This window comes from Triticum aestivum, chromosome 3D, assembly GCF_018294505.1.
Source record: "Triticum aestivum cultivar Chinese Spring chromosome 3D, IWGSC CS RefSeq v2.1, whole genome shotgun sequence".
Taxonomy (NCBI): domain Eukaryota; kingdom Viridiplantae; phylum Streptophyta; class Magnoliopsida; order Poales; family Poaceae; genus Triticum; species Triticum aestivum.
In genome coordinates this window covers 430,479,028-430,485,027 of record NC_057802.1, presented here as the reverse complement: position 1 = coordinate 430,485,027, position 6,000 = coordinate 430,479,028, and positions in this window count along the sequence as shown.

Below are 6,000 nucleotides of genomic sequence, written 5' to 3'. Positions count from 1 at the left end.
TCTGAACAACAACCATACTTCTGCTACTCCTAAAATTCTGAAAAATTAGGAAAACATGGACAATTTGTATATCAATAAACTGTAAAAAATTCAAGAATTTATTGCGTTCCAGCAGACGAGATCAATTCTGTTACTGGGCGCAAAAGTTTCTGTTTTCTCACAGAATCAAATCAACTATCATCCACACTATCCCAAAGGCTTTACTTGGCACTTTATTGAAACAAAAGCTATAAAACATGATTACTACAGTAGTATAATCATGTTAACACTCAAAAATAGTAGGGGTAAGTATTGGGTTGCCTCCCAACAAGCGCTTTTATTTAATGCTTTTTAAGCTAGGCATGATGATTTCAATGATGCTCATATAAAAGATAAGAATTGAAACACAAAGAGAGCGTCATGAAGCATATTACTAGCACACTTAAGTCTAACCCACTTCCTATGCATAGGGATTTTGTGAGCAAGCAATTTATGGGAACAAGAATCAACTTGCATAGGAAAGTAAAAACAAGCATAACTTCAAGATTTTCAACACATAGAGAGGAAACTTGATATTATTGCAACTCCTACAAGCATATATTCCTCCCTCATAATAATTTTCAGTAGCATCATGAATGAATTCAACAATATAACCATCACATAAATCAACCTGTTCATGATCTACAAGCATAGAAATTTTACTGCTCTTCACATAAGCAAAATTCTTCTCCTCATAATAGTGGGAGCAAACTCAACAAAATAACTATCATGGGATTGAAAATTAAAATCAAGATGACAAGTTTCATGGTTATCATTATTCTTTATAGCATACATGTCATCACAATAGTCATCATAGATAGGAGGCATGCTTTCATCATAATAAATTTGCACATCAAAACTTGGGGGACTAAAAATATCATCTTCATCAAACATAGCATCCCCAAGCTTATGGCTTTGCATATCATTAGCATCATGGATATTCAAAGAATTCACACTAACAACATTGCAATCATGCTCATCATTCAAAGATTTAGTGCCAAACATTTTAATGCATTCTTCTTCTAACACTTTGGCACAATTATCGGAATCCTTATTTTCATGAAAGACATTAAAAAGATGAAGCATATTGATAAGTCTCCAATGTATCTATAATTTATGAGGTATTCATGCTATTTTATTATCATTCTTGGATGTTTGACAATCATTTTATAGCAACTTTGTATCATCTTTTGGGACTAACCTATTGACCCAGTGCCAGTTGCTGTTTTTGCTTGTTTTTTACATTGCAGGAAATCAATATCAAACGGAGTCCAAATACCGCGAAACTTTTTGTGGATTTTTTATGGACCAGAAGACCACCAATGGGCCAGAGTAGCACCTGGGGTGCCCCAAGGGGGACACAACCCACCACGGCACGCCTAGGGGCCCAAGTGCGCCCAGGTGGGTTGTGCCCACCTCGGTGGCCTCTCGCACCCCTTCTTGGCACTATAAATTCGCAAATATTCCAAAAACCCTCGAGGTTAACCTAGATCAGAAGTTCCGCCGCCGCAGGCCTCTGTAGCCACTGAAAACCAATCTTGACCCCGTTCCGGCACCCTGCCGGAGGGGGGAATCATCTCCGGTAGCCATCTTCATCATCCCGGCGGCCACCACGATGAGGAGGAAGTAGTCAACCCTCGGGGCTGAGGGTTTGTACCAGTAGCTATGTGTTTAATCTCTCTCTCTCTGTCTCTCGTGTTCTTGAGATGGCATGATCTTGATGTATCGCGGGTTTTGTTAATATAGTCGGATCATATGGTGTTTTTCCCTCTCTATCTTGTTGTGATGAATTGAGTTTTCCCTTTGAGATTAATTTTATGGATTTGAGAACACTTGATATATGTCTTGCAATTGAATACTCGTGGTGACAATGGGGTATCGTATTGATTCACTTGATATATGTTTTGGCACTCAACTCGCGGATTCCCGAGGTGACATTGGGGTAATCTACGCATAGGGGTTGATGCACGTTCTTGTCTTTGTTTCTCTGGTAGAAATCCTAGGGCACTCTTTGAAGTTCTTTCTGTTGGATTGAGTATTATGAATATGAATTTTCTTTGATGTTATTTTAGTACGAACTCTAGGATAGATCGAACGGAAAGAATAGCTTTGTGTTATTTTAGTACGAACTCTTGAATAGATCGAACGGAAAGAATAGCTTTGAGGTGGTTCCGTACCCTACAAACAATTTATTCTTATGTTCTCCACTAGATAGGAACTTTGGAGTGATTCTTCATTGCACTTTGGGGGGGGGGGTGGTTATATGATCCAATTATATTAGCATTGTTGAGAGTTTGCACTAGCGAAAGTACGGACCCTAGGCCTCATTTTCAAGCATTGCAATACCGTTTTTGTGCCCGTTTACTATTTGCTACCTTGTTGTTTTTATTTATTCAGATTATAAAAATATATTTCTACCATCAATATTACACTTTTATCACCATCTCTTCGCCGAACTAGTGCACCAATACAAATTACCATTGTATTTGGTGTGTTGGGGACACAAGAGACTTTTTATTATTTGGTTGCAGGGTTGTTTGAGAGAGACCATCTTCATCCTGCACCTCCCACGGATTGATAAACCTTAGGTCATCCACTTGAGGGAAAATTGCTACTGTCCTACAAAACTCTGCGCTTGGAGGCCCAACACGTGTCTACAACAATAAAGTTGCATAGTAGACATCAAGCTCTTTTCTGGCGCCGTTGCCGGGGAGGTTAGGTAAACGGCATTCACATCCCGTCAACGAAGCTCTTTTCTGGCGCCATTGCCGGGGGGGGGGGGGGGAGTGAGTGCATGAAGGTATATCTTTAGATCTTGCAATTGAATCTTTTAGTTTCTTGTTTTATCACTAGTTTGGTTTATAAAAGAAAACTACATAAAAAATGGAATTGAGGTTGCATCATATTATTGATCATCTTTATAATATCTTTGTTGAAAATGATGAAAAGGAAAATTGTGCTCAATTGTTAGAAGAAGAATGCTATAAAATGTTTGGCATAAGTGATGAGCATGATTGCAATGTTTCTAGTATGAATTCTTTGAGTATCCATGATGCCAGTGATATGCAAAGCCATAAGCTTGGGGATGCTATATTTGATGAAGATGCTATTTTTAGTCCCCCAAGATTTGATGTGCAAATTTTTTATAATGATTGCATGCCTCCTATTTATGATGATTATATTGATGAAAGTGGGTTTGGAAGAGTGTCAACTCTAGGTAATGATCCCACTATTTTGGAGGGTGTTGAATCTTATCACAATGATGAAAGTGGATTTGGAGAGGTCATGACTTTATTTAGTGATGAATCCACTATTTTGGAAGAGGTTTCAATTGATTATGACAACAAAGTTTCTATCTATGATGATTATGGTGATGACATGTATGCCATAAAGAATAATGATAACCATGAAACTTGTCATCATGATTTTAATTTTCAATCACATAATAGTTATTTTGTTGAGTTTGCTCCCACCACTATTCACGAGAATAAATTTGCTTATGTGGAGAGTAACAAAATTTCTATGATTATGCATCATGAAAAGAGTTCCCTATGTGATGGTTATATTGTTGAATTCATTCATTATGCCACTGAAAATTATTATGAGGGAGGAACTTATGCTTGTAGGAATTGCAATAATATCAAGTTTCCTCTCTATGTGTTGAAAATCTTGAAGTTATGTTTGTTTTGCCTTCCTATGCTAGATGATTATTGTTCCCATGAATTATTTGCTAACAAAATCCCTATTCATAGGAAGTGGGTTAGGCTTAAATGTGCTAGTCACATGCTTCATGATGCTCTTTTTCATGTTTCAATTCTTTACTTTTATGCGAGCATCATTGAAATCATCATGCCTAGCTAAAATGCATTAAAGAAAAGCGCTTGTTGGGAGACAACCCAACACTTTTACTTACTGTTTTTGTGTGTTCACAAGATTATGCTACTGTATTGATCATGTTTTATTGCTTTTGTTTCAATAAAGTGCCAAGTAAAGCCTTTGGGATCATGTTGGGTGATAGTTGATTTGATCTTGCTGAAAAATAGAAAATTTTGCGCTCACAAAAATAATTCTCATTTTTAACAGAAGAGTGCTTTTGAGTTGATTATTTTTTCATAAGTTTAATATACAAATTGCTCACTTGGTCCTAATTTTTTCATAATTTTTGGAGTAGCAGAAGTATGGTAGTTATCCAGATCATTACAGACTGTTTTGTTTTTGACAGATTCTTTTTTCAATGCGTAGTTTGCTTGTTTTCTAGTTTCTATGGCTTATATTGCTCAATATAATTTGTGGAAATGATATGCTACAATAGGCATTGTGTGGAAACAATTATGAATATTGTCTTTCACAGTACCAAAGTGAAATGGTTTGCTCTTTATCATACTAACCTCTCTCACGAAGTTCCGTTAAGTTTTGTGTGATTGAAGTTTTCAAGTTTTGGGTGAGATGTCGATATGGGGAGAATAAGGAGTGACAAGACCCTAAGCTTGGGGATGCCCAAGGCACCCCAAGGTAATATTCAAGGAATATCCAAGCAACTAAGCTTGGGGATGCCCCGGAAGGCATCCCCTCTTTCGTCTTCAACATTATCGGTAACCTCACTTGGAGCTATGTTTTCATTTGTCACATGATATGTGTTTTGCTTGGAGCGCAATTTATTTTGTTAGGATTTGATTTCTGTTATTTATAATAATGTCTTGAATCTTTCTTTTCAATAAAAATATCAAGTATAGCCTTTGCCATGCTTATTTTGCAAGTCTACATGTTCCTGTTTGAAAACAGAAAGTTTACCGCTGTTGCAAAACATCCCTAGAAAAGTCAGAATGTGATAAAATGTTGATTTTTTTTTTCTGAAAAATGAGCTCTAATAAATTTTCTACAGTGTGGAAAATTTTCATAACTTTTGGAGTTAGATAAGTATTGATACTCTTGCATTCTTTACAGACTGTACTATTTTGGTAGATTGCTGTTATGTTTGCATTGTTTGCATATGTTTGCTTGTTCAATAATTCTATTTGAGGATAGGAGTATTAAATATGTAGAGGCATTTAGTATGCAATGTTGAATAATAATTTTAGTGATTTGCTAAAGTAGAGAATGATAAGGTTTTTGCATTGGTTTATACTAACTTATCTCACGAGTCCTTGTTGAGTTTTGTGTGGATGAAGCTTTTGAGATTTAGGAAAAGCGTGATATGAGAGGAATTAAGGAGACACAAAATCTCAAGTTTGGGGATGCCCAAGGCACCCCAAGGTAATATTTCAAGAAGTCTCAAGCATCTAAGCTTGGGGATGCCCCGGTAGGCATCCCACCTTTCTTCTTCAACAATTATCGATCTGAAAGTTTTAAATAAAATAGAGTCCTCAAATAGTTACCCGGGAGGCTAGGTAAGCGGCATTCACATCCCGTCAATGAAGATCTTTTCTATGGAATTGCTCTAGTGCTTCACTTATATCTTTTTGAGCACGGTGTGCTTCAGTATTTTTGAAGAAATTCTCTCTTGCTTCACTTAAATTAATTTGAGAGAAAGAAATATTATGCTCATGATCTTCATTTATATGTTTTTGGAGTAGCTTGTCATTTACTCTTGTGCTTTACTTATATCCTATGAGTAAATTGTTGAATAAATTGAATGTCATGAAGTTGAAATCATACCATGCCTAGTGGTAGCTTCACATTGGGTTTAGAAAGTGAAATCTTTTGAGGCTTGACAATCACAATATTGGTCATACAAGCAATTCATGAATGATTAGTAGAAGGAACAGAACTTTCACATGCAAAAACACTATGATGGAAATCTTTTGTGATTGTGAGCCCCCATCAAAATATTATATGCCAAAATTGTTGACGTTGGACAAGGAAGACAACGTAATGGTTTATGTTTGTTCATATTCACATAGAAGTTATATTGTCATAGATCCTTCAACATGTGGTGCTTGCCCCCCATCTTTGCTAGCCAAAAATACCGCACCAAGTAGAGAT